The 20,779-nt window shown below is 38.6% G+C and overlaps 2 long non-coding RNA genes across 3 annotated transcripts in view; one reads left to right on the top strand and one right to left on the bottom strand.

Moving 5' to 3' along the window:
- LOC310724079 overlaps positions 1–20,779 on the top strand; it is a 423,372-nt gene that overhangs the window by 63,909 nt on the left and 338,684 nt on the right. The window contains exon 1 of one of the 2 annotated variants that reach the window (XR_014532900.1): positions 11,374–11,393. The exons of the other annotated variant lie outside the window; for it this stretch is intronic. This is a non-coding gene — a long non-coding RNA (uncharacterized lncRNA). Of the gene's footprint in view, positions 1–11,373; positions 11,394–20,779 lie in introns of those variants that run through there. 2 annotated transcript variants of the gene reach the window in all.
- The window catches only part of LOC310724110, an 80,813-nt gene that overhangs the window by 27,775 nt on the left and 32,259 nt on the right, over positions 1–20,779 (bottom strand). The gene's annotated exons all lie outside the window — the stretch shown is intronic.

The raw sequence follows: 20,779 nt of genomic DNA, 5'->3' as shown, positions 1-20,779 counted from the left end.
GTGTGTGCAGTGCAGGATAACCTTTGTATTGTATTTGACAAGAGCTCGTGAGACTGTTTAACATAGAGCTAAAACGAGCAGCTTTTGACTAGCATTTACAGCGACCCTCGATCTCGACAGATCTAGGCTTTGGACCCGATGATCAACATCTGCAGTATTAATGGAAGGAGATCTACTGTATTTGACCAAAGTTATAAAGTGGCAGCGGTGGGATTCGAACCCACGCCTCCAAAGAGACTGGAGCCTAAATCCAGCGCCTTAGACCCCTCGGCCACGCTACCAGTAGTTAAGCTCTGTGATAGGACTGCCAGCTTGTGGAGGAGATGCTGTCGCAGCCGGCCATAATGTCAGCGGCATGCATGAAACACGCTTAACAAAAGACTTTTGTTGAGAACAAAGTAATACAAAAACACACAACAGGCTGTGCAGAATTAGCAGTCCATTGCATTTCCCCTCTGATTGTCAACAATCATCCACATATAATAACAGGATTCAGACGCAAGTTTTTTTGCCACTGTCGTTTTGTCACAGCTGCGACGATCCATCATTGAAACAGAAAACCTTTACAAAATAGACAGCAACCAAAACAGCTTCAGAAATTCCTCTAAAGTTAAAAGGTCTTGAATAACTATATATATCTTGAATAACTCAGGATACTAGCTGAACGGATGTTTCATTTTTTTTCCCTTTTGCACTTTATTTATACACAGATTTAGTCACACAGTTGCACAATTTTGTGCCATTCCTGGAACCAGATCCTGTTCAAATGAGAGATCATGCTCAGCTATCATGATAACAAAACAAGTGTTCAAGCCAGTGATGTCAAATGGACTATTTTTGTCTAAAGACATGCTCAAGCATTTGGATGAGTCTTTATTATACATTGAAATTTTGCCAAAATTTTTCAGTATCAAAAAAGCAACAGAAGACTTTGAACAGAGTCAACATGTTAAATAGTTTTCTCTCATGTTTTTTTTTCAGTATCAATAACAACTCAAGTCTCCTCCACATGGGCTCAGTTGAGAAAAATTGACCAAGAAGGTACACCCCTATCTGAAGTGCGATTCAAACCCACACCTCCAGAGGAGACTGCAACCTGAACGCAGCGCCTTAAAAAGCTCAGCCATCCTGACAGCCAGGCTTTGACTTTTCTTGCATTGGTGACCATGTCTAGGCCATATGGTGAACATGCAACAGTAGCAGATGTATTTCGTTCGTTGTTTAATTATCTACAGTGTTGACTTTAAAAAGTGCTGCTGATCCACTCAGCCATGGTTACGGAAGGTTTTCCCGACTCTGCACATCGATCAAAAACATTTGTTTTACTGATGCGCCAAGTCTCAAATCATCACTGAAATCAGCCATGATGCGCACATTCAGCATTTTACTGTCTGGGGGCGGCAAACACGGCAGCACGTTTTGTGCCATTTTTTCTCAGGACACTGAAAATTTGTAAAAAATAGTTTTATCAGCCACTGAGGGGATAAGAAACACATGCTTGTATGTCAGGATGGCCGAGTGGTCTAAGGTACCAGACTTAAGGTTCTATATTTTTCAGGAAACTGAGTGTTCTGGTCTCCAAATAAAGGCGTGGGTTCAAATCCCACTTCTGACAGTAATTTTATTTTCATTAAAAATACTAAAAAATATAAAAAATATTGTTTCCTTTGTGTTTTAAACAAGACATACAGAGGAAACAAGTAGATGTTTATCTAATAGTGGAAAAGGCAGAGGAAAATAACAGTGAATACCGACAAGCAGGCAGATGAATAGATAGATAGGTAGATAGACAGACAGACAGACAACATGGTAGATAGGAAAGACAAGCTGTCAGATAGGCATTCAGAAAAAAATATAAGACAGAGGGTAATATTTGAAAGGTACCAGACTCAAGGTTCTATACCTTCCAGGAAACTGAGTGTTCTGGTTTCCATGTGGAGGCGTGGGTATAAATCCCACTTCTGACAGTAACTTTATTTTCATTAGAAATCAAAACAAAAATATATAATTAATTTGTTTTCTCTTTCAAACACAGACATACAGAATAAACAAGTAGATGGTAACCTAATAGTGGGAAAGACAGACAGACAGAAAAAACTGTTAATACAGACTAGCAGGTAGATGGATATATAAATTAGATGGGATAGGAAAGATGAACAGGCATATATATGCATTCAGACAGAAAAACAGATACGACTGATATAGATAGATAAGGAACACACAAATAAAAGTATAGTTAAAATAAACAAGTAGACAGAAACTAGTAAAAATAGTTTTATCAGCCACTAAGGGGATAAGAAACACAGGCTTGTATGTCAGGATGGCGAGCGGTCTAAGGCGCCAGACTCAAGGTTCCATACCTTCCAGGAAACTGAGTGTTCTGGTCTCCACATGGAGGCGTGGGTTCAAATCCCACTTCTGACTGTAATTTTATTTTCATTAGAAATCAAAACAATAATGAAATAATTATTCCCCTTGTCTTTCAAACACAGACATACAGAATAAACAAGTACATGGTTACCTATTAGTGGGAACGACAGGCAGAAAAACATGGCAGCATCAGTCGAGGATCTGGCAAAAAGTGTAACTGAATTTCGGGAGACAAAAAGGTATCACTAAAGGATCAAATAAACAAGTCCTTTATCAATCTTTATCTTTATCAGATAACAGACAAGTATATATACACACTGGATAAAACCTGAGCTTAAACTGTTCCTGGTTGGGTAAGAAAACATAGTAACCAGGGATGTGTGAACCCAGACAAACACTTTCTGTGTACCTTACATACTCACATCATAAAGATCCTATAGACACTGAACAGACAACATAGGAATGTGTTTAGAGAACCAGTGTGAGGCCCATCTTAATACTAACAGATATGAAAAAATATAAAAAAAAAATTAGGAGGTTGGCCGAACACTCGAGCGCCTTGCAACCCTTGTCAGACTGTACAAAGAACTTTAGCAACTAGCTCAAGAATGGGACCCCCATATTCTTCATTTGTTGCAGTTCTCAAATGCAATCGAGGGTAACATGTCTGCTTATTAAAAACCTTTTTACCCAGAAGAAAAAGCAGCACCAGCAACTCCCCATAACTGTGTTCATCACTCGGAAGAAGACACCAGACACTACGCCTTTAGCAACAACAGAAGTTATGGACGAGGGTGAAGATACTGCACCACCTGATGAAGAGCTGTAATGCTCTTCTTGGGTATGCAGTACATTCATTTCATCACCTTCATCATCATTAGTACTGCACACTTAATTCATCATCATCTTCATCATTCAGGTTGTACCTTCACTGGTGAGGACCCATATAGAATTTTTATGGTAAAATGGTAAATTAAGTAGGTTTAAGAATATTAAATGTTTAAAAGCAGAGAAAAGGTTCATAAGAGTGTCGATGTGGTTTATAAATTCTGTATACAGTACTGTATACATATTAGGTTGCCACTTCACGTTCTTTCTCCTATCGGGGGGTCTGGAATGTGACCCCCACAATAGGCGAGGGATAACTTTATATCCAAATCTTTTATTTACTAGAGAGGACCTTTGGCTGATCCTGAACACTTGGCTGTTGCAAACAAGAACAGAGCAAACACCGTACTAAGACGTCTCTGTAGCAGCAGTTTTCAGGCTACTTGGTATGTTTACTGTAAATCTTGATTTTGAGCATCTTCTCACATTATTTGTGGACTGTTCAGTTTTTTACTCATGTTCTTTGTCCATCTGAAACAGGACGACTTGGCTAACAAGGGCTTAAGGAGAAACTCCCAATGTCAGTCCAAAATCTGACAAAAAAGCATAGTTGTGTTTGGAACAGAAAAACTCAGGAAAGATATCATTAAATCTTTATTCTCTGATGTTTAGTTCTTTATCAACAGGAAAGTGCTTCATCCACTTATTATCTGGCAGCCAGCAACCCCAAAGTCACTGTAAAGATTTTGATATCATGGTGGCAAGACATCACAAAGCTCATTCCTCCAGCCGTCACCAAGCCTCAGACTCTCTTTATGAATAATTTAATAGATTACTTTTATAGTGATTTACATCTAAAACTTTTGTTCATAAAGAAATAAAATACATTTTAGATCTGTACAGTGTTATCTGCTGTCTATTATAGTTTATGTTTATGTGGAAAAAGCCTGTATGCTCTAGACTCCATGATGGAGACATCAGACATGCTGGTTTGTGATGGTTGGACACTGGTTTGTGATGGTTGGATGCTGGTTTGTGATGGTTGGATGCTGGTTTGTGATGGTTGGATGCTGGTTTGTGAATGGAGGGAGGAGCCAGAAAAGCATAGGAAGGAAAAAATGCATAAGCGCACATGGAAACCCAGAGATATTTTATGAGGTTAATATAAAAGCTTCTGCTAGAGATGATGAATGCGGCGGTGCAGCTGTGGCTGCAGTGAAAAGAGACTTGTTGAATTGTGTTCACTGGATTTCCTGCTTTAGTTACCGGCATTCATTTAAACTGTAATCAATGTCTGTGATGCAGCGCTCTGTTATACTGCATATCTGTATAATTCTATAGCTGTGGCATCATAATGATGTTATTAAAAGGGGGATTGGGACTGAAGACCTGCCACTGTATAAACTATTAGAGACAACGAGTAACACTGTGCAGATCTACTGTGTATTTTATTTATTTATGTACATATATATACAATGTTATGACTATAATCTATAAAAAATATTCATAAAGAGATCACATTTTTAGGCTTAATGTGATGATGGAGGAAGCTGATCTAAGGCACTTGGTGACGGCTGAGGGAACGTGCTTGAATGTGATCTTGTTCTGCTTCAGGATCAGTTGCAAAACAAAGCTCAGGTGCTCGTAAGCTCTTAGTAAACGCTTCAGGGAGAAAACATGAAAAGGAAAAGCATTTAAACGCATGCAAAGTTTATTAAATACAACATGCTCTAAAATTAAAACACACCCAAATACACAGGACCAAAAACAGTGTTATTAAAAAAGGGGCTTCTCTGCATTTAATTGATGCTTTTTCTACAACAACTCATATAAAGTGCCAGGAAAATTCCTTTGGAGTTTTTAGTCACTTTCTTTACAAAAACATGCTGTATGTTGCCACTGAAATGTTGCAGTAGTTCTATGTTATGAATCTGGACTTTTTCAATGAAGAACAAAGCATGGAGTAGAATAAACTAATACTAATAATAATAATTATAATAATAAGAGGAAGAAAAAGAACTGCATTAGTTAGAAACAGTTGAATTGTAACACTCAGGTCACATTGGCAATTGTCAGTCTCACACTGCCCTCTAGTGGCAATGTCAGTGCTTGATTTTGCTTAATTTTGAGTAAATATTATTAATAATTTGTTTGTTTTATAATATGTTTATGATGTATCTCTCTCTCTCTCTCTCTCTCTCTCTCTCTCTCTCTCTCTCTCTCTCTCTCTCTCTCAGACTAGAGTACAGGTGTGCAGTAAAAAAGCTCACACATCTGGCCTATTAAAGAGATGTGTAAGGATGTTGAGCAGTGTGTCAGGTTTCATTAAACACTGTGAGTGTGGATGAGAGAGCTGGTCTCATATTGCTCCAGAAAATTATTATTAAGTTACTGAAAATAACTTGCATTGTTTAGTGGCTGTTTCTCTGATGTAGTGACTGGCAGAGTAATGAAAATACTCCACCATGTACAGTAATTGGGTGACAGTAGGTAGCGCAATAATGACCTTGTTTATTCATGACATAAGAATTAATGATGTCAACATTAATTTAAAAAAAGCACAAAGGTGAATGAGAGAGATCTCAAAGTGAGCTACCTAGTACCTGAACTCGTAGCCTAATCAAAAAAAGCCCCACACTGTGGCAGAGACATTAATGCTACCTGCCTGCAAAGCCGCTGTGAACAAGATGCTCGGCCCTGACGCAGTTAAAGAAAAAGCTAAAGTTCCTCTCAGATTACACAATTACCAGACGTATTGATGAAACTAAAAACAGAGAGACACTGAGAGCTGCTGAGCAAAAGCATTGTGTCTTTCCTCAATTCCTGCAGGAAATCATCGTTGTGTTCATCTAAACAGCCCCAGATTTCACACTGAGTGACTATAAACTAACTGAGAGACTGAATTAAGAAAGAAAGGAGACTAGTGGTAAATCTTTTCTATAGTTGTGAGGTGACTGATACACAAAGCCATGGAGCAGTTGGACACTGGGGAGACAATCAGATGAATGAAAGTAGAAAATGTGATAAAAACCTAAAGTTTATTGTAAGATTTGAGTCATAATTGTTCAGATGCACAGTGTAGCAGCAATGACACAAAATTCACTTCAGTACAAGAGCAAAAAATGATTTAAAAAATAAAGAAAAACAGATTAAATCAAAAAAAGAAAAAAAGAAAACAATCCAATGGTATTTAAACTTTACAGGCAAAAAATGAAGAAAAAAAAGAATAAGATATTTTCTGTTATTTTTCGCATTGTTTATGTCAAACATTAATTAATAAATAAAAACACACAAATAAATAAATTCCAGGACGGATGCAATAAAATAAAATGAATAAATAAATAAAATAAATAATTAATAAATAAATAAATAATAAAAAATAATAAATAAATAAATAAAAACACCACCAACCTCATTATAGGACCTTATTGAACACAGTTACCGACCACGTGACCACTAGGCTACGCGGCAGGTCGGGTGATGACGTCACTACATCCTACACACAATAAGCTGCTACATACTCTGTAAAAGACAAATGATTGGCTGGAACTTTGAACAAACTCTGCATTGATTGGTCAGTTGACAGACATAATAGGCGTGGTCAACAAACAGCACTGCAATCCATCAACTCACTCTTGTGTGTATCTTAGCAACTGTAGTAAACAAACCAGCAGCTAATAATCACAAGGCGAAACGTTTATTAATTTTGATCGCGTTTTCATGTTTTTGTATTTTTGCAGTAATAAACTGACAAATGGATTCTGTTTCTCCATGTGGTGATGGCCCCTGGAACACTCCAGTAGAAAGGTGTGTGTGTGTATTGAGCACGTGGGTATTATCTTATCCAAACGTTCCAAAACTCACTCACTCACTCACTCACTCACTCACTCTCACTCTCACTCTCACTCTCTCTCTCACTCTCTCTCTCTCTCTCTCTCTCTCTCTCTCTCTCTCTCTCTCTCTCTCTCTCTCTCTCTCTCTACCTCTCTACCCAGAGCCCAGACAAACCCTCAAACGGGAGATGCTCCCATCGTTGACTATATTTATATTGATGCCATAACTCATGATTATATGATATTACGTGAGCAGGATACAGGCAGAAGTAAGTTCCTCTTTAAAGCAGATGCTGTTACAGAACCACTGTGTAGGAGTGTGTGACTGAGTGTGTGAACGAGTGTGTAAATGAACATGTTAGAGCTCACACAGTAAATAAACCTGTAATCATGTATCATTTCATCATGCTGGAAATCATACTTTTTCAGTTCGTGTTAAATGTTTTTTTCTTCCTTTGCAGTTATAGTTGTTTATGCCATTGACAATCAATACGGACGTTAGAGTCCAGACACGTCTCAAGCCGCAGCTTCAAAGCAGATGCTGTTACCGAGCCACACTGTGAACGAGTGTGTTGGATCTCATTCAGCTAATGAACATGCAATCGTGTGCTTCTTGTTCCTGCCGTTAAAGTGTGTGATCTTCTTGTTGTTTTTTTTAGATAATCACCTCCAAACCATCACCACCGCCTAAATATAAAATATCACAAAAAATAATCACTTTAAAATATTAACAAACAAAAATCTAAAACAACAACAACAAAAATAAAAACATAAAAATACACCCTGTGTCTCTGATTGCATTATTCCCCATTCTACTGGATCCACTGTGTAGCGTCTGGCACAGGTCACTTAGACTTCATGTCCCAGGCATTCCTTTTAACCTATGAGATCTACATCTCAATCAAAAGGTGAAACATTTATTGGGGGTGGTATATCCGTAAAGTGTCACACTCCCCCTTCGAAGACACTAAACAGGACCAAATCCTGAACTCTTGTTTAGTTTACCGGGACCCATTAAACAATAAAGTCATAAAACTCATGAAACAATCCAAACTCGAAATTTGATCCAGCATGGCTGCTTATGACAAACACACACAACCGGCTCCAGAACGTTTGGATTTTACCACAAGACAGATAACCCCCTTCGCAGATATTCTGTTTGACCCTCACACACACACACACACACACACACACACACACATACACACCACACAATCACACAGACACACACACACACACACAGTCACACACACACACACACACCACCCCGAAAGCCAGATAACCCCCCTGGCCTCTCTGGTTGAATTCACAGCGACCCTCAGACCATAAAACAATTCACTCTCGGAACTCTGCCCCAGTACGTCTGTTTGTGACACACACACACATATGCAGACACACACACACACACACCAAAGGGAGCATTCTTTTATTAATTAAATAATAAATAGAATGTCCCACTTCACATGATACAAACATACATCTTGTTTGTATCTTCTACTATAAATAAAGCAAGTGTTTAACTCTACATCAATAATATTTAAACCTTAAAATGTTTAGCAATATAACTCTGTGTTAAATGTTGTCTTTTCTCTTCTTAAGGCTTGATTGACTTAGAAGTATCTGTTCTTTACTTTCCTGACAAGGGTGCATTTTATTTATCAGAATACAATATTGTATTAACATCAGTTAATTACTGATCTCTGTAAGTTAATGTACCTCTGCCTTATAGTGTCATTCCTTTTCATGTTTAGTATCCAAATGACCGCAAAATTATCTGTTTCTTTATTTTTCAAACAATGGTGCATTTTATTTGATCATGAAATGTACCATACCGTCTTAATTCACTTTGAATAAAACTTTAAAGTCCTCCAAAAGCAAGTATAGCCCGGAAACCATGCCCTCAGATGCATGAACAAAGGAAGTTTTTCCCCCCAAAATTTCAGGCCATAGCATTGGCCATTCCCCCAAAGATGGGTGGGGTTCAGGACCTTTAAAACATCTTGAACCCAACTAATCATTGTCCAGTCAGAGTTCAGTCGGGTCCAGTCAGAATTCAGTCAAGAGAGCAACTCGCTCACTCGGCTCGACCGGAAAGGCTCGGACCCCCGGGGCCCGAAGGCCCGGGGGCCCGATGGCCCGGAGAGTCGGACGCTTCGAACAGCTCAGCAGCGACTCTTCGGGACGAGATCTCAAATCTCTTTTGAGATCTTCCAGCAAGCTTTATCTTCAAAACACCAACTGCTCTGATCTTCAGGAGAAGCTGGGAGAACATCTGACTCCATTCTAACCGACTCGTCCAAGATTCTTTTGTCTACCGCATCTGGACTCTTGTGCAACAAGTCAATGCAAGTAACCGGTTTACCAACTAATTTAGATGCGTGTTAAATTTGAACCCCTTAATATTAAGGCGAATTTAAATTTCCGTGACGATTTCTCAGTTAGGATGTGATTAATTTGAAGTAAGCTGCCTTTCCTTTCTTTATCTTCTTCTCCCTTTCCTTTCTCTTCCTCCTTTCCTAATTTAAACTTTTGTTTATTTTATTTTAATTTTAATTTTTTTCTTTATTTCTTTTTTGTTTGTGTAGTTAGTTTTATGTTGTGTTTGTCTCATTTATTAAACGCCGTATTTTTCATAAGTGATTGTCTCTGAGTACGTTCCATAAATGCGAAGTTCCTGCAACATCAGGTCTGAACTACATGCTCTATTTAATTTAATTTAATTTACGGTATAAAGTAAAAGTGGGTAACGTCTTTCTTGGCCAGGGAAATACCTCTTTTATAGAATTAATATAAAATTATACTGTCTGTTTGCCGGACGAACAGACAAATAAGTGTAATGTTAATTCCATTACCGTCAATTCAACTTAATTTAAATATTTAGGTGTAACTATAACCCGTTATAATTACTTATAAATATTCCCTTTTCTTTGCGAGCTAAATTCGCTACATATAATGGTGGAGAATGGGGGCAGACTGTGCTTCCAACTATATACTCAATTTATCTGTATTATAAGTTTGTCCCTCTTCTCCCCCAGTCGCTACAACTGCATGGAGTTTACTGGGTGGGTCCTGGAACTTCAGATCCCGGGAGATGCACAGGTTAAGACTCTCTCACACACACAGAGACACACATTTAAAAAAATAGAGGTGGGGAAAAAAAGACACCAAAAAACAAAACAAACTACAGCAAAATATCCAACACAAAAAAAACTAAAACAAGAAAAAAACAACACACACACACACACACACACACACACACACACACACACACACACACACACACACACTTCATTAAGATTACGGACCATCACACACTCCAGTGCTCGTGGTAGTTTTTACTCCTTGGTGTTTTGTATTGTTTTAAGATTCATAATCACACTCTTGATATCCCCCAAATGAGGATGGGTTTCCCTTTTGAGTCTGGTTCCTCTCAAGGTTTCTTCCTCATGTAGCTCCCTATTCCCCTCGATTTTTTTATTGGAATGGGGCCTGGGTTCTCTTAGTTAGAAACTCTCATATTTCTTTACCTCGCAAGGTTAAGAAATAGGACCACATGAGGACCATATGAGTCCACACGGTCCTTTTCTAAAAAATAGCACACTATAGCGCCACTTACCAGTGAGCTGCATCTAATTTTTTTGTTGCTATTCTTTTGTTTCAAATTACAATATTAAAATATAAATGACTAGATATAGATGAATATAATTCATTATTAATAATAACTTTAGATACTCATCTTGAAAGTACTCGGTATCGGATTAAAAAGAAAATGATTGGTATCGCTCATCACTATTGATGACACCAGTTGAAATACTTGACTCTGTGTGCTGTGATGTGAAATCAGACACGGGACTGCAGACTGCAGCTCACTGGAAGTATTTAATGTTTCTTCTGATAAACACACAACAAATCAGCAGCCCCTGTGGTGATATTTCACTTATTGTTCTCTATAAAATAAATGTGTGGTAGACTTATCACCATGTGCCCTCACATTCATAAAAATACAAACAAAAAGTGTAAAATATTCACATAGATAGATAAAGAAACCTCACACAAAAACTTCAGTGAGAAGAAATAAAAAAATTATTTCGGCTGCTCCCTTTAGGGGGCGCCACAGCGGATCATCCTCCTCCACACTACCCTGTCCTCTATTTCTGCTCCTTTCAACCAAAAATATATCAATAAATAATAAATAAATATCAAAGTAAATTATATAACATTAAATCATTGTATCATAAATTTAGGAGAAACTCACCACTCCAATGAGATTACAATACAGAAAGGGAAGAGGAGGAGTCAGGACAGGAAGTGACATCAGCTTCTATTATCAAGGCATTTAGAGGAAGCACCCATTTTGATCAGGTAACCATATTTATAAACACATATATGAGTATAAACAAGACAAATTATCAATTTTGTATGAATTGAAACAGGACATGTAAATTTAATAGGGTAAATTATACACCTGTTACATACATCTATAGGTTTAAAACGAGGAAAAGGTTGGTCATGTGTCATTGTAAAATAGCGGCACGGGCGATGTGGGCGTGGCTAAATGGCGTTGACGTGTTTATTATATTATACTTTTGAAGATGTTTGCGGAAGTATATCTTCCCGTGATGCATTGCGGCATTGACCAGATTAAATAAATATACAATTTTTATAGAATCAAACATTAAAACAAACAGTATTGTGATCAAAATCATGCTTTAACACTACAATTTACAATGTAACCCAAACTTAGTGATTAATTTTTTTCAACTACCATGATAGGGTCAACTGTACAGATCTCGTTATATAAATACAGTGTATGAAATATTTGAGTTTGGTCCGGGTCGGGACTCAATTCACGTCTCTTCATAATCACCTGCTCTCACATTCTCTCTCTATCCCCTGACCTGGACTACCTTTTAATGTGTTCATTATTTAACCCGGACTACCTTTTACTGTGTTCATTATTTAACCCAGACTACCTTTTACTGTGTTCATTATTTAACCCGGACTATTTTTTAATGTGTTCATTATTTAACCCGGACTACCTTTTAATGTGTTCATTATTTAACCCCGACTACCTTTTACTGTGTTCATTATTTAACCCGGACTACCTTTTACTGTGTTCATTATTTAACCCGGACTACCTTTTAATGTGTTTTTTATTTTACCCAGGCAAGCCAAAGGGTCATAATTACGCCTTAGATTAAACACTTTAACATTAAAGACGCTGTTAAATACGGCGTTTTAAACAGTATTGTGATCACAAACGCCGTAAAAAGCGCGTGAAAATACGTAAATGACGTCGTGTTTGACGTCATTTAGTACACAAGAAAAGCGCCGCTTTTTACGCCGTTCATATTGTCATGTGACGGCGTTTTGGTTGCACAGAGCGCGCGCGTCTTTTACGGCGTGTATAACGAGTCACCACCCATTGATTTCCACAGCCAGTAATATTGAACTGTTCTCATCCAATCAATGATGAACAGAACCAGACCGGACCAATTCAGCAAAGATCATTTGTGATAATGTTTAATGGCATTACCTTGCCAGGTTTCCATTTATATTCTTTAGTGTTTTAAATGGTTATTGGCGTTATTGTATTACAAGACAAAACTAAATGAATCATAAATGAATCATAAGAAAGGATGAGTTCATCCCAAAATAGAGCGAACCTTTCAAGTTTGTTTACAGTATGTTCCATTATACATGATCACTTTCAGGTTTTTATTTCTTGACACCAAAAAACCGGTGTCCAAAACATCCAAATTTTTTTGGTGAAATTTGGCGAAATCACCTTTTTACATTTGTATAGATACAAATAAGCTTGCGGCTATGACTTTAATAGTCATTATTTTAATATGTAAATATGTTAAGACGTTGTATTTAATTTAAGGCAATGCACGTCGATGTTGAGGTCTCCTGGAATGCTGGTGAAATAAAAGTGCCCAGTTGCCACACCAAAATTATTTTCTGATTTATTTTTTGACAATCAAATACATTTGGATCTTGCAACCAATTTTTTACCAGAGTTGTTATAAAAAATCCAAAGATTCAGATTTTTGTAGAAACTTTGCTGAAGTTTTTATTTGTGACTCGTTATACTATAAGAAAAACGCCGTTTTTTTACGCCGTCACATGACAATATAATCGGTTTGTGATCACAACGGCGTATTTTACGGCGCCGATACTGTTTAATGTTAACGCATTTAATCTAAGGCGTAATTATGACCCTTTTGGCTTGCCATAGACTTCCTTCTTAATCATTCAACAATTACATGCAGTAGCACAAGTAGTTACTCTCTTTGGGTGGATGAATGGATAGATATGTGTGTTATAGGATTTGTAAGAGGGTACATTTACAGAATGAGCAGGAGATTGAATAATTATTTCCCTCACTGTAGATATGAAGCTGTAGAAGTTGGAAAGCAGTTCTTACACTTTGTCCAATATCAAGTGTGCCAGATCACAAACATCATTTATTTCTAATTCCTTCACATTTAATTTAAAACTGTTTCATTTTTAGGTGTTTACAGTTGAGACCATGCCCACATCCAGTTATTATTACAGATACAAATGTAAATATTTGGACATTAAATAGATCAAATAAAATAATATTTTGTCATTTCAGAAGTGGGATTTAAACCCACATGTATATTAGGAGACCAAAATCCTCCTTAAACCATGGAGAAGGTCTGAATCTTTTTGACTGAAAGGTCTGAAAATATATAAATACTTGTTTTTAATGTGAAATCTTACTTCACTTTATTTAAATGCAGAGTCTGAGGTCAAGTACAGCAGATGCTGAATGGTCCAGATTCCTCAATGAGAGTCGCTGCACCTCAACAAGCAGCACAAGACAGAATACAGGGACAACCGGTGTCTCTGACAGTCTTCTAAATTAAAGAGGGATGAATTAAAAGCTGTAAAGGGGCTCATCCTTGCAGAAGTAAGTGTGTGTGTGTGTGTGTGTGTGTGTGTGTGTGTGTGTGTGTGTGTGTGTGTGTAAGAGTATCTCAGGCAGTTGCAACAAATCGGACAGCATTATCAGGATGAGATCAGAGAGATGAGACGAGGTGACACACACTTACACACTGCTACAGTACAGTGTCCCATGAACATGCAGGAAATGTTTAATTTAGAGTGAAGACAGTTAGTTTCATTCACTGATTCGTTCACGATGAAAAAAGAAAGACTTGGAAGCCTGAACTTTCTTCTGTCCAGGAAAACACTCACACTCGACCTCATTACATTTATCTGTACTTCTTTTCAGGTCCAGCCACATGCAGCAGGTACATACTTGGACCGTCCTACAGAAGAACACACACACATCCACCATGCAAAGAGAAAAAGGTACACACACCCCTACACATCCACAGAGTCAGTGTGTGGAATGAAACTTATTGCTGTTCTCTTTACAGATATGGAAACCATCTGAGAAGGATCCAAGCAGAACTGGACTGGGACAAAAAATCAAGCTCTGGCATTTTGGTCCAGATCGGCCCACTACATACGATCACAAACACATCTTCCTGTGACGTAGCTTCCTGTGTTTGACTTGTTTGCCGCGAGTTACGTGTTTGTATCTCTCTCGGCGTCTTTCAAACAAACTTTGCTATCTATCCATCCGTTTTTCCTCTTTTAATAATCCTTAATTGTTTTTGTCTTCCTGACTTGTGCCTGTAGTTAGTTAACTCGACTATAACTAGTGTTGTTTATATTTATTTTCTCTCACTCACATCTCTGTATAATAAATCTGTTCGTGACGATAAGCACTATGCCGGTTGTTTGTCTGCATTCGAGCACAGGTGAGGACTCGTTCGAGTTGCAAACGGTGGCGTTGGAGATGGAGGCATTGGAGAAACAGATTTGCGAGCTTCATGCAAAGCATGACCGGCTGCGAGAGCGGAAAGCGGCGCTAGAAACATCCCGGGCGGACGCGCACTCATCCCAGGTAAACTCCCGGGTTGAACCTAACGCTCCCAGCACATCAACTCCGCGTGCTTCTATGCCCAGGCCCAGCGCACCTACAACTCCGGCACCGGTGCAACATGGACCCTGGATGCGACCGCGGCGGAAGAGACAAGCCAAGCCCCGATCGAGGACGTCTCCACCTCCACCACCGGCCTTCGAGATCTCGACCGAGAACCGCTTCGTCCCCCTCCGCGAGACGGAACGCGACACTGTTATTCTCGGAGATTCCATCGTCCGGCATGTCCGCGCTACCCGAGCTAAAGGTAAGGTGCACACTCGCTGTTTTCCTGGTGCTCGTGTTCTGGATGTCACTGCGCAGGTACCCGCGATCCTGAACGAGAACTTCGGAGCGGTTGTTCTCCATGCCGGATCAAACGACACCAGGCTGCGGCAAACGGAGATCTTAAAGAGGGATTTCAGGATCCTGGTGGAGACGGTACGCAGCACATCACCCACAACGAGGATCATTGTGTCAGGACCTCTTCCCACTTACCAGCGAGGGGCTGAGAAGTTTAGTAGACTTTTAGCTCTAAATGAATGGTTACAGTCATGGTGTCGAGAACATAAACTTCTCTTTGTTAATAACTGGAACTGTTTCTGGGAGCGTCCTAGGTTCTTCCGCCCTGATGGCCTGCACCCCTGCAGAGTTGGAGCAGCAGTGCTATCAGATAACATCTCTAGGATACTACACACCATCTGACTGGTAAGACATCAAGAAATCTTCAACTATAAGAACACGCATACAACAGACCAAATAGTTACAAGTTCACACACAGCCCAGTTTATAGAAACCGTATCTATTCCTCGTGTAGTAAAACCAAGATTTACATACACAAGATCCAGAAATAATCTTATTGCAGTTAAAACTGAAAAATGCCAGATAAACAAACACAACAAAGTTCTAAAGTTCGGTCTTTTAAACATTAGATCACTTGCACCCAAAGCACTGATTGTAAATGAGATGATCACAGATAATAATCTCGATGCACTCTGTCACTGAGACCTGGATTAAACCAGGTGATTATATGGGTCTAAACGAGTCGACACCATCAGGATATGTTTATAAGCATGAGCCCCGTCAGACTGGTCGTGGGGGGGGTGTAGGAACCATTTATAGTGCTTCTCTTAATGTTAGTCAGAGATTAGGATTCAGCTTTAAATCATTTGAAGTGCTCGTTCTTAAAATTGCACTTTCAGACATCCATAGAAAACTCGCTCTGGTCACCGTGTACAGACCCCCAGGGCCCTACGCTGATTTTCTTCATGAGTTTGCTTGTTTTCTCTCAGACCTCCTGATCAGCTTTGATAAAGTGCTGCTTGTAGGAGATTTTAATATTCATGTAGATGATGAAAACGATGCCCTAGGATTATCATTTGTCGATTTACTAAACTCTTTTGGAGTTAAACAAAACGTCACCAGACCAACCCACCGTTTTAACCACACACTAGACTTAATAATATCCCACGGAGCAGACGTCACTGATATAAATATTTTACCTCAGAATGATGACATCACAGACCATTATCTCCTACTGTACACACTACCGGTAGAGCAGATTAACCGTGTTTCACCACGGTATCGACTTGGTAGGACTATTATTCCAACCACTAAGGACAGATTCATAAATAACCTGCCTGATTTATCTCAGTTTCATATTAAACCCATAACTGCTGATCATCTTGATGAGATGGCAAACAACATAGACCTTATCCTCACTAGCACTTTAGACACTGTTGCCCCCATCCGGTTAAAAAAGGTTCGAGAACAAGCACCTGCACCTTGGTATAATAGTCATACGCATGCCCTAAAGAGAACAACACGTAATCTGGAGAGAAAATGGAGGAAAACTAAATTGGAGGTATTTAGAATTGCGTATAAAGACAGTATGCTGAGCTACAGACAGGCGCTAAAAGCTGCTAGAGCTAAACACCTGAGCAAACTCATAGAAAATAACAAAAACAACCCCAGGTTCCTTTTCAGTACAGTCGCTAAATTAACAACAAATCAGGGATCTGAAAAATGTGTTCCATCACAGTTTAGTAGTGAAGACTTTATGAATTTCTTCACTGAAAAAATAGATAACATTAGAAAAACAATTGTGGCAGTTCAACCTCTGACAGCATCTCCCGACACAATCGTACTTACAACCCCACAACTACACTGTTTTACATGTATAGGACAGGAAGAGCTGTATGATGCTATTATGAAAGCTAAATCAACAACATGTCAGTTAGATCCAATTCCCACTAAACTACTGAAGGAAGTGTTATATACAGCTGGTGAGCCTCTTTTAAATATTATTAACTCCTCACTATCGTTAGGTCATGTCCCTAAATCCCTCAAGTTAGCAGGTATTAAGCCCCTCATTAAAAAACCTAATCTGGATCCAAACACGCTATCGAATTACAGACCAATTTCAAATCTCCCATTTATGTCTAAGATTTTAGAAAAGATTGTCGCTGCCCAGCTATGTAACCACTTGCAGGAGAACAATATCTTTGAAGAGTTTCAGTCAGGTTTTAGGCCCCATCATAGCACAGAAACTGCTCTAGTTAAAATCACTAACGACCTGTTTTTAGCTTCAGACCAAGGCTACATCTCCCTATTAGTTTTACTAGATCTTAGTGCTGCGTTCGACACTATAGATCATGATCTTCTCCTCGATCGCTTACAGAATTACATCGGTATTCAGGGACAGGCATTAAGCTGGTTTAAATCCTACCTGTCCAATCGTTACCATTTCGTAGATTTAAATGGAGAGCTATCCAGAATAATGCTAGTAAATTATGGCGTGCCACAAGGGTCAGTTCTGGGACCCCTGCTTTTTACAATATACATGCTTCCATTAGGAAATATTATTAGAAGGCATGGAATTAGCTTCCATTGTTATGCTGATGATACCCAGCTATATATTTCATCCAAACCAGGCGATACAGCTCAATTAGCTCGCATAACTGAGTGTGTTGAAGAAATAAGAGATTGGATGACCCATAACTTTCTGCTATTAAATTCTGATAAAACGGAGATTTTGCTCATCGGCCCAAAAAATAGTACACAGAAGCTCCAGCATCTCAGCCTGCATTTAGACGGTTGTTCTGTAACTACTAGTTCAACGGTAAAAGACCTGGGAGTTATTTTAGACAGCAACTTATCTTTTAAAAATCACATCAATCAAGTTACAAAAACAGCCTTCTTTCACCTTAGAAATATTTCTAAGCTAAGAAATATGTTATCTATATCTGATGCAGAGAAGCTCGTCCATGCGTTTATGACCTCTAGAATAGACTACTGTAATGCATTACTAGGTGGATGTCCTGCATCATTAATAAACAAGCTTCAGTTAGTTCAGAATGCAGCAGCAAGAGTTCTTACTAGGTCAAGAAAATACGATCATATAACCCCAATCTTATCGTCCCTACACTGGCTTCCTATTAAGTTTCGAATAGACTACAAACTACTGCTACTCACTTATAAAGCACTAAATGGTTTGGCTCCCATGTATCTATCCAGTCTCTTAACACGCTACAATCCGTCACGCTCCCTGAGATCTCAAAACTCTGGGCTTCTAGTAGTTCCTAGAATAGCAAAGTCCACTAAAGGCGGTAGAGCATTTTCACATTTAGCTCCTAAACTCTGGAATAGTCTTCCTGACAGTGTTCGGGGTTCAGATACACTCTCCCAGTTTAAGTGCAGATTAAAAACATATCTTTTTAGCAAAGCCTACACATAACACACATCACACACATCACATCACAACCTTGTGCTCCAGAACATCTGATCACATGCACATTATCAACTTGTGCTGTTAATATCATGAACAGCAGCTACGCTAATTCCTCTCCACTGCTTCTCTTTCTCTCCCCATCCCGAGGCATCCTGAGGTTTGGCCAGCTCCAGTCACGTCCCACCTCGTGAAGATTATGGACCTATGGATGATCATGGAGAAGTAGATGCCGAGTGTTTAAAGGCCCTGGCATGGAGAAGCTGATGCTGGATCTATGATGATCACAAATTGTTCTGTATTGTTGAAAGATTTATGACCAAACTTTTGATGTCACCCATATGAGGATGGGTTCCCCTTTGAGTCTGGTTCCTCTCAAGGTTTCTTCCTTATATCATCTAAGGGAGTTTTTCCTTGCCACTGTCGCCACGGCTGCTCATCAGGGACAAACGCACACCATTCACCTTCACTGTTGTTTTCTGTAAAGCTGCTTTGAGACAATGTCTGTTGTGAAAAGCGCTATACAAATAAACTTGACTTGACTTGACTTGACATCTCATCTTTGCACACCCTTGATTATGTAAATAAACTCCTATTTCATAAAAGCACTAAAGCCATATAATAACAGGTAGAAAAGAGTGAGAATTTACACATTATAAATGTCTTTTTTAAAAAGTGTAATTTATTAATACAATAAAACTCTAATCCACACTGATGAATCCTAAAACTAATAATGACCTCCATCTGATGCAGCAAGCTCACACAGAGCCCAAAAGGGGAGATGATTGAAGATGTGATTGGGTCAGCCCAATTTCTGTAAGGACTATACAATGTGTGTATGCAGTATAAGTGACTTGTACCTAATTGTTTATTTGTGTTGCTTTGAGTGTATGAACTTTATTAATAGTAAAAATCTTTAATGAAGAACAAATAAATAAATCCTGCCGTTCATTGCGCCCCACCTGTCATGTCTTAAGAGTCCCACACTTTGAGAACCACGGAGCTAGGCTAACTAGCCGGCTAATTAATCTTGGCTTCAATCGTTTTCATCCTCAGTCTAAATATTGTACATTTAGTGAGCTATAAATAAACTATACGTATCATAATAATGTAAAATAGAATGTATTCTTTTTGGTCAAATTTTAGTCAGATATTCTAAGAAACTAATTAACACAAAAACAGCTCTAGCAAACCCGGCTAGCATGAGGCTAAATATGATGTCTCCTACACTATTAGCAGAAATGTCAGTTTCTGCTCACTGCAACATTTCTGGAAATATTATCTCTCTTTTATTCTTTATTTTTTAGTCAAATTTATCAGCTTTTTCCTGCAAGTCTATGAATTATGTATGTGAACAGACTAATCAACGCAGGGTTTGCTTTCAGTGCTAGCCAATCATCCGAGAGAAGGGGCGGGACTTGTACAGATTATATAGCGCCATCACGCGGCCCTAGTGGTCACAAGTTCGTTTATGTTAATAACTTCCTGATGTTTTTTTTTCTTCTTTCTTTTGCCTCTGCGGCGAATATATAAATTTATTTGTGTATTTGTTTGTATTATTTCATTTAACGTAAACAAAAGGAAAAGAAGATTGCTTTTTTTCCCTTATAGCGCCAACCAATCAACTGTGAAAAGGGGCGGGACTTGTACAGAGCTGTAGTTCTTAAGCTGTGATTAAACTGTTCTTTTGTCCGGACTGCATGTAGCCTAGTGGTTACGTATCTGGTTGCAGTGCTCATTGCGGGACAAAGTCGCGGTTCGAATCCCGTGGTGGCGTCTCATGCTAATGAGATATAAACTGCAACCAGGCAGGCTGTTGTTTTGGGATTATATATATTTTTTCCCACCCAGAATTATTTATATCTTTGTGTATCTTTTTTAGGTATTAATGTATTTAAAATGTAAACAATGTGAAGAGACCTTTTTCTGTTAAGTTTAAATATTGATTTATTTTTTTTTTTTTCATTTTTTGTAGCTTTGGGCTCTTTTAACCAGACAGGTTACAAAGTATGTATTTTAATAATGTATTAAAGATGTAATATATTTATATAATATGATTTA

The sequence above is a fragment of the Silurus aristotelis genome (genome assembly GCF_946808225.1).
Source record: "Silurus aristotelis genome assembly, chromosome: 3".
NCBI classification, from domain to species: Eukaryota; Metazoa; Chordata; class Actinopteri; order Siluriformes; family Siluridae; genus Silurus; species Silurus aristotelis.
Note: the sequence above shows the minus strand (reverse complement) of the source record. Positions and strands in the feature narration are given on the sequence as shown.